We start from the raw sequence: 9,252 nt of genomic DNA, 5'->3' as shown, positions 1-9,252 counted from the left end.
AATATAATATTTAAATTTATATAAAATATTTCTGGCAAAATCTTAAAATTCTGTTAAATAATTTATCTTTTGAAGATGTTCTTGATAAATAATTATAAGGCCCGTAATTCCAAAGCTTATAAAACGCTGATGCTCTAATAAATAAGAAAAGCACAAAATACCAAAAAAAAACTCAATTTAATTGAATGATTTTCTATTTAAATACGTTCATGTAGAGTTTTGTTTAATAAATTTTTATTTACAAAGGTATAAAGTAAAGATTTACATCTTTATAAACAAAATTTGTTTTATGTGTAAACGAATACTACTCAAATATTTGTAAGATAATCGAAAAGTTTCTCGCCTAATGAATATTAAAATGTTATCTTTTCAATTCCAATTAAAAAAATATATGAAATATAGTTATTTAATGTGTTCTAAGTAATTTATAAGTATTTATTGATTTGCATAGAATAAAATCAATTGAGAAAATCATTATTTTATATTTGTTCATATCACTGTTTTAAAATAGGTACAGTACATGAATAATGGGGAAAATTTTTTTACTATTTTGAGTTAGATTATTTCATTGAAATCTGAACGTTTAAATTTCATGTTTAATCTTTAACTAAAATATCTTTTAGTTCGTAAATATTTTAATTATTTGTTATTTTAAAAAGAAAATGAATTTGAAAACTATTTTAATTCGAATTTTAAAATGTTTTCAAGTTTCTGTTTTAATTATTAATCTAATTTTGAGTAAGATTTAGGAATCATTAACGATAACGTCAGTCATTTGTTTTTAAACGTATTTACTCTATAAATGAACCACATAAATTAGAATTTCAAACTAAACACTTCTATCACTGTTTGACATGATTAGCAATTAGAAAAATTTACCTTTCCTTTTATCTTATTCCATTATTATAAACATTTTAAAAGCTTTTATAATACGCACGCAAGATATACAACACAAATAACTATTATAAACTATTTTATTAATTTTTAAAATTCTTTTATTGAATTACTGTACAGTATAATGCTTCTTACACAATATATGCCTCTCCTTTTAACGATGAAGAATAATTTCAATAAAATAGAGTAAACAAGTATAAACCATAACAGGTAATTACAGTATTATATTATAACAACGATAACAACATTCTATACTAATACGACATAAATTTAAGCTAATTTTATAAATTTTAAATAAATATAAAATAAGTATTACTGTACACGATAATTATTCTTTAGCGTGCATTACATCGCTTGTTATTTGTATAAATTTTTAAAGAAAACGTCTTAAAAGAGTAAAACTATTGTGAAATTTAATGTAATTATAGTTTTCTTATTTTTTCATTTTATTTCAAATTATTAACATTGAATATGTAACGTAACAAGATGTGTACCTTTTGAATAAATTTCAATATTATTATTTTTTGTAAATAATGACTTCTTCAGTACCATGTTTTCAATGGATGGCTGCGATATTGTGGCTATCTTAAGCTGCTCTGAATAAATAAACGGTTTTAATTCTAGTATATTTTCTTAGGTTCTTAGTTATGATACTTTTTCAAAATAATGACCCAGTGTAAAATAAAGTATACCAAGTACAGTACAATATGACCTAAACTTTAGGATTTTATGTGTCAGGTAGCTGTTACTACTAATTACACACATTAATTTCAGACAATATAGATTAAAATCCGAGAATAATACATTATACTGTATATATTCTTTTTTAGTTTTTTTATTTTATCACATTTAAACATAGAAAATAGAAATACGTTTCTTATTAACAGATACTAATGTTCTTAATAAAATCTTGTTTATTACACTTTCGTATATTTAAATATTAATAACGAGATAATTATAAAAATTAAAGATTATTTATAATGAAATTTTAAAATATTCACTATCTATTTTAAATATTTCAAGGCTAAGAATGTTAAAAATTTCATGATTGATGTTTTGGTTCCAGACAAATAAAAAGAAAATTAATTTTTCTTTCATGACAAAAACCAAGTAACAACATGAAAAAGACCAAAACATATGATGACTTATTAATTATCATCGAAAAACTTTTTTAATTAAAAAAGACAACATAAAAAATAAGTTAGTAAAATCTGCTTTAGATATAATGAAAGTTTATAAAATTCATTTGTTAAATATTATAAGTACAGTATAATAAACTTCAATTTTAAAGCAACATTTTGTAACTTATAAATTATGACTAACTTAATAAATAATCGTGAATTCTTAATTTATTTGTTGTCGCTTTACTATTATTTAATTAGTAACGTTGATAAAGCAAAGCTTAAATTTTGAATAATGTATTTAAAACAATTAGCGAATATTGCCCCGTACAATTTAGTACTTCACCAGACTTTTAACTTGATTTTATATAAAAGAAACAACGGTCAGACCGATAATGAGAAAAGAATACTTATACTACTAACTACTACACTTAGGGGAGATCGGGCAACTTCGGCATGCGGGGCAAGTTTGTCAAGCGCTTTTTTTAAAAAACAAATTAAAAGGAGACTTTGGTTATAGGTTAGGCAGTTGAGTTTTATTGGTGGCTTGTTGAGTGTAGTGTTTTTATTGTTCTCCAACAAGCGTAGTTGAATTATCAAGCAAATTTTCATTTTCGTTCAATTCCATATAATATTTTTTTTCCATTTATATTGAATTGGCAGGTTTTGTTATAATTCCATGATAACGAAAGTTACTTTTCCTGTTAGAAGGATGTAACTTCAACTTATTCACGTGGCCAGATCGTGGCTTGGCATTCTGTTCTCAGGGTTGTACTTAATGTTTCGAAATCATGACTAGCGGGGTAAGATCGGCAACATAAAGCCACATTAGAAGCAAAGGATAAAAATCAAACAGATGATAAATGAAAACATGTTTGCATTTGTTATTCATGTATATATGTCTTTGAACTTGCATTTCGTTGTAATAATATTAAATGGGTGTTGGATTTGTATTTCTTTGTTTTAATAGTGAATTCCAACTTATACATTGTTAATAACATAATTTTATATACGTGCCTATCTTGCCCCATTACTGTTGCCCCTATACCAGGGGCAACTTTAATAAAAATAATTAAAATAATTACAACTTTACAAAAAGAGAGAAGTTGCCGATCTTGCCCCTATACCCGGGGCAACTTCGTCAATTTCTCTCTTCTTGTAAAGTTGTAATTATTTTAATTATTTTTATTTCCAAACTGATTTTAACCAGTTCTATAGTAAGGTAACATTCCAATAGACAATATGCAAAGCTTTTTTTTCAGTTTACAGCAGTATTTATTACACAAAATTTAAGTAAAGCTTAACATGCCGATCTTGCCCCGATCTCCCCTATACTAAATAGCTTATTAAAATTTATAATTATTGTTTCACGAAAAATTTAACATGGTGTATAGTATTGTGCAATAATTCCGAAATAAATAACAATATATCCGGAATAGAAAAACAAAATATAAATTCTATTTATTCGGTGTAAATACAGTAATATTTCATTTAGATTGTTAAACAAATTAATATCGAAAAGTAAACCAAACAATGCGAATTAATTATTTGCTTTGTTTGGTTTTCAATATTGTATATAATATTTCTCAATTATTTTTGCGTATTATACTTAAATTAAAGATCCTGTATAAAAACATAATAGAAATTTCTATTAAAATGTTTCTATTTACTTTTTCCATTTTTTTTTCCTTCTGTAAAATAGTCTAAATTGTAATTAATTAACTAGATTAATTAATTGTATTTTTAAATTATGTTTTAAGCAATTTTGTACTTGTTTTAAATTTAGTTCATTGTGCATATCTATGTTTTATGTACTATACACATAAGTATAATTAGAACATACAGCTCGAAAGGCAATTAACTATGTATTATATTTTTGTTTGTATGCTCAAACAACACGTATACAGAAAATAAATAAGTAAACAGAGTTAACCGACTTTTTGGCCATCCTTTAGTTGTTTTCCGGTATATATTTTTTACATTAAATTAAAATTACTTATTAATATCAAAATATTTTAGAACTTTCAAAAGTTATATCACTTTTAATTTTAATTTTTAAGCTTAATAATATTACATCTACAGAGCTGTACGAAATACAATATTTGTAGAAAATATAAAACATTTTAGAAAAATTTATTGTAACAGTAAAAACTGAATGTAAGGATCTCGTCATAACTGAATAAAAAATATTATAAAGGAAATTCTTACTTTTAAATTTAAAAATTTTTTTGAAATTACTTGTTTGAATTCTCATGATAAATATCTAAGAATTTCTAAATTTTCTGAGAAAGTATTATAATACAAAATGAAAGAATTTATGAATAATTTAAAGAAATTTTTATTTATTATAATAATGTGAATTTTATATAGTTAAATTAGTAAGTTTAACAAGTTATGCAATGTTAATGATTTTGTAAATTGTAAGTTTATCTGACCATACACGTATATTAGATTCTTTCATGTAGAAAATCAGGTAAGAAGAAAAACACTATGAAATGAATAAAACACGTGATTTCTAATAAATGTCAAAGCAATTTCTACAACTTTCTAAAATTATTCTCTTAGAATATCTCTAATCTAATTTTATCAATTTATCTACTAATGTATATAAAAATAGACTATTTAGAAAATTACACAAATTTAAAATCATACTTTTTTCTTTACTATGGAGCATAACAGTAAAAAATTAAACTTTATATAAAAATTAAAAATGTTTAAGAAAATAATTATATTTAATAAAATTTACTTAAAATTCACTAAATTATTTTATGAAATTAATAAAATATTTTGTAAATTTCCTTGTTTTCCTATGAGAATGCTAATAAAGATTATATTCATATTCATCAGAAAGGGAATTTCTAAAAACAAAACTACAGTATATAAATTTTGGAAATAATCATCTTATGCATTATTATCTCTACATATATATATATATAAATGATGATTTTCATTTATATATATATAGAATAAATGTTTTTAATTTCTTTTAACAAATTTATTTATTTCCATTTATTACGAAATTACAAAATTAAAATATATATTTACTTAAAATTATTTATTATGAACGCCATAAATAATTTAAAACTATTAAATTATGTAAGAGGGTAGGTACCTCTACATTATTCTTACAGTTTATAAATGAATTTAATTATTTCTTAAATATATAATTATGTAATATAATTTATTCTGTAGAAATATCTAATATTGATTTTTAAAAAAATAAAATTAGTACTGTATTATTAATTTTAATACAAGAGTTAAAAATTAGTGTTGCAACGAATAGTATATTCGTTGTAATGCGCTTTGCGCATTACAACGAAATACGTTGTAATATGCCATAATGCGCTTTGCGCGCCAATTTTCGTACGTGCGTTAATCAAGCTGAATAGTTTGACCGAATATTCTATTAGTGTTACAAAGAATATACTATTCGTTGCAACACTAATAGAATATTCGGTCAAACTATTCGGCTTGATTAACGCACGTACGAAAATTGGCGCGCAAAGCGCATTATGGCAAGGACCCTGCTCTCTATTCGCCCGCTGTCACTACGCTTCGTCAATCACGTTAATTCTTGACAGTTGTAGCGGACAGACAAGAGCGTCATGGCAGTACTGTATGTGATAAATGATATCAAATGTGGATAACAATGGAATGACCTACACGTGTAAATAAAGGAAAAAGAACAGAGAAGGACCGCGAAATGAAAATGTGAAAATAAATATGAAATCGAGTTAATAACATAATCGAACAAGTCGAGGCAGCTTATTGGCGCGAAATTCGCGGCCATCAATGTCAAACAATTGTTGTCATAGACTTCGGAAAGCTAAATGCTTGTAATGAAAGAAACTTAGGCGAAACCCTGGGGCCGTTCGGGCTACCAAGCTGTCTCGAATCTGTGAAATCATAACTGTGACTTATACCGACATCCTATCTGTCTCTTTTCTCCTTTATTACCAGGCTATGAGTCACGTAATTATAAAATTGGAAATCTACGACGGAAAAGTGACGAATCGAAAGTATCGCGAGCGCGTATTATGATGTATGCGTACGTGGACTAGAGCGATAGAGGAAAAAGGGAAGAGCGCTTAAAAAGAAGGATAGGTATGATCGGACCCTCGGACGTGCGACGATTCTCGAACGAATAAGTGTGTACGTCTGCTGATCTTTGTAATTATAAATTGCAATTGCATGTGACTAATATTATTTTCTTTTTTATTTTGTGCATGTTATAAGTTATAAATGAATATAAACAAACAACACTAACCCAATAACATTAAATCTAAATACTAAAATGATTAATTTACTGTGTTTTTGTTATTTCTTACTCCTGTTTTTAGATATTTGGTATTCGGCCGAATAGTGATTAAATATTCGGTATTCGGCCGAATAGCGAAAAATAGGCCGAATAGACCGAATACCGAATAGTAACCGAATATTCGTTACATCACTATTAAAAACAGTGGCGTACCGTGGGTGTCAGCCGCCCGGGGCGGAGGAAACTTTCGGCCCCTCTTATTTAGGTATTTCAATTTAAAAGACCAAAATTCAGTTTTGTCACAGAACAAGCAATGAAAAATTCGGTGGTAGTGCAGCGACCTGTTTAAAATAGTTCCATTCGACATTAGTGGTGTATATGAACGCAAATGAATCATACAAGTAAAAAAGAAAGGTCAACAGGTTTCACAGGATTCCCTCGGATGAAAAAGTTACTAGTTCACCCGGACGGCGAGCCGATTCCCGGACGATAGCACTATCGTAGGCGCGATGCAAGTATAGATTAGGATGTTTCAAATTTTTACAAGATATTATTATTATTTATTGTGAAATTTTGCCGCCCTCCACTACGGTACGCCACTGATTAAAAAGGATAAAGGCATGTTTCGGCCTCTATCATTTTCAGATCCAACAGAATTTTTACATTAAAATAAATTTCAAAATTAATAATTCCTTTAATTTTTATTAATAATTTATTTTTAACTTCAATTTCTATATATGAATAATATTTTCATTTATTCAATTTTGTTGTATTCACTAAACGTGGTGTTTACTTCAATGAAATATAATAGAAATTAATAGAAAACTATTTTTAAATTATTCTAAATGATATTATCTTACTAAAGACAAAAACAAAGTTATTATTGAAATGTGAATGATTAAAACAAAATTTATTTTAGTTAAGCTACATAAGATTGAAGAGACTATTGCAGTAAATGAAATCAGATATTCAGTTTCAAGTTATTTTCTCATTATTTCTTTTATTAAACATATGAAAATATATCTTATACTCGTATTACATATTTGCATTTCAAAGGAAAATATAATAATTATTATTTATACAAATAATTAGTTTTAATTTTTATAAATAATAATTATATTCTGCCTGCGATTCAAAATTTTAATGTAAACAAATATTGGGTTATAATAAAATAATACTTCATTTAATAAGTCTATCTGATCTGGCGGAACGTAAACTAACATCACTATAATTAATTTTTTGTATAAGCATTTCATATCAGTACTATCAATTTGCAACAAAATTAAAATATAATTATTTGCTTTTTAAATAAATTTTACAGTACCAATGTTTTTTCTTAACATTAGGCCAGTTTCAGTTATACCCAAGAGATTAGTATTGTATAGTAATTGTAAAAACTCCTGACATTTTATTTTATGGATTAAGCCTTGGCAATTCCAGTTCGTGAAATTTAATTTTAGATTGTTTGAAACCTTATTATATTGATTATTTTCACTTTCTTCTTCTAGATTAATTATGTTATTGTGTTTTTCTGTAGAGAATATAATAAAAAATCATCAGCGTATACTAACTGATCCTGAGTATAACTATATGTAATTTTTTGACGATTTATTATCAGATAATCGTCACGCAGTTTTAGTTGTAATCCTTGTTTCTTAAAATCTATATAATATGGTAAAAGTTTTTTTTTGCTGCAGGAATTTGTACTTAAATCGGCTGACATTAATATCTTGCCAATTTCCTAGCGTCTTGTTATACTTCGACTTATTAAAGGCTGCAAGGATTCTCTTTCTTAATTGATTTGATCTTAACACTATGCACTTAATATGAATATTTGAATTGGATATTGAGTAGACATTTTCTATATCTTCTGATTTGCTGCATACTATTTTTAAAGTGCTATAAAAAATATTGCTAATTCATTTTTAGTTATATCTTTAAACTGATTTGAATAGTCGTATATTATAATTTTATTACTATTCATAGCGTTAGTCAGAATATCTAGTTTATATTGAGTTAATTCAGTTTCTAATCTTAATTTGGTAAATTAAGTTTCTATTTTATCATTTCTCATATTAATTTGTTGTAATTGTTCTTTAAAAACTTTAATTTTATTTTGAATTATATTAATTTCTTGTGTTATTAGTGAAAATTTACTCACCATCTTATCATTACTATTGGTTATCAATTCAACTATCTTATTCCATAATTCTGCTGTTGAAATGTCTGTTCCTTAGGTAATTGTTCTTGTGAGAAGGTTAAATTCATTAGCTCACCAGTTTGGAATAATGATTCGGTTCTTCTAGGTTCTGTATATTCGGTGATAAGATTTGATTCCGGCTCCAATGTTTTGATATTATTAGTCAGCAATTTTTGACGAGTTAGTGGTGGTTTTCCTCTCTTTATTGGAGTTTTCTTCAAGGGACCGGGATTCAGTTCTATTCCAGAGATTACTAACAATATTACAATAAGCTTAATATTGTTCATATTAGTCCAAAATAATTTAATATTCTTCATCTCTTGGAAATTAGACCGTTGTAATAAAATAATTAAATATATNTAAGCGGCTATATTCAATAGCTTTAAATTATTCTGATAAAACTTTTGAAAATCTAACATAAAGTCTTACATAATCTTTAGTAATTGTTTTTCATAATTGGCCTAAGCAAAAATTTATAAAAATAATTTACAAAATAGCCTAAATTCGTTGATTTAATTGCATTTTCATTTAAAGATACAGAGATTTCACATGATTCGCCTTAAATCACATGTTTAACTTATAACATAAACTGCATAATTTCTTGAAGATTTTCAATTAAAATAGGCCAAAATAATTTAATATTCTTCATCTCTTGGAAATTAGACCGTTGTAATAAAATAATTAAATATATTAAAGATTATACATTTATTCTAATTTCTACTTTATATCCAAGATTTAGGCATTTTAAAAATAATTTGTTTATAAAAAACGCTGTTATT

The sequence above is a fragment of the Centruroides sculpturatus genome, unplaced genomic scaffold, assembly GCF_000671375.1.
Source record: "Centruroides sculpturatus isolate CEXI.00-Female unplaced genomic scaffold, Cexi_2.0 scaffold24, whole genome shotgun sequence".
In the NCBI taxonomy this organism is placed as follows: domain Eukaryota; kingdom Metazoa; phylum Arthropoda; class Arachnida; order Scorpiones; family Buthidae; genus Centruroides; species Centruroides sculpturatus.
This window is presented reverse-complemented; position numbering follows the sequence as displayed.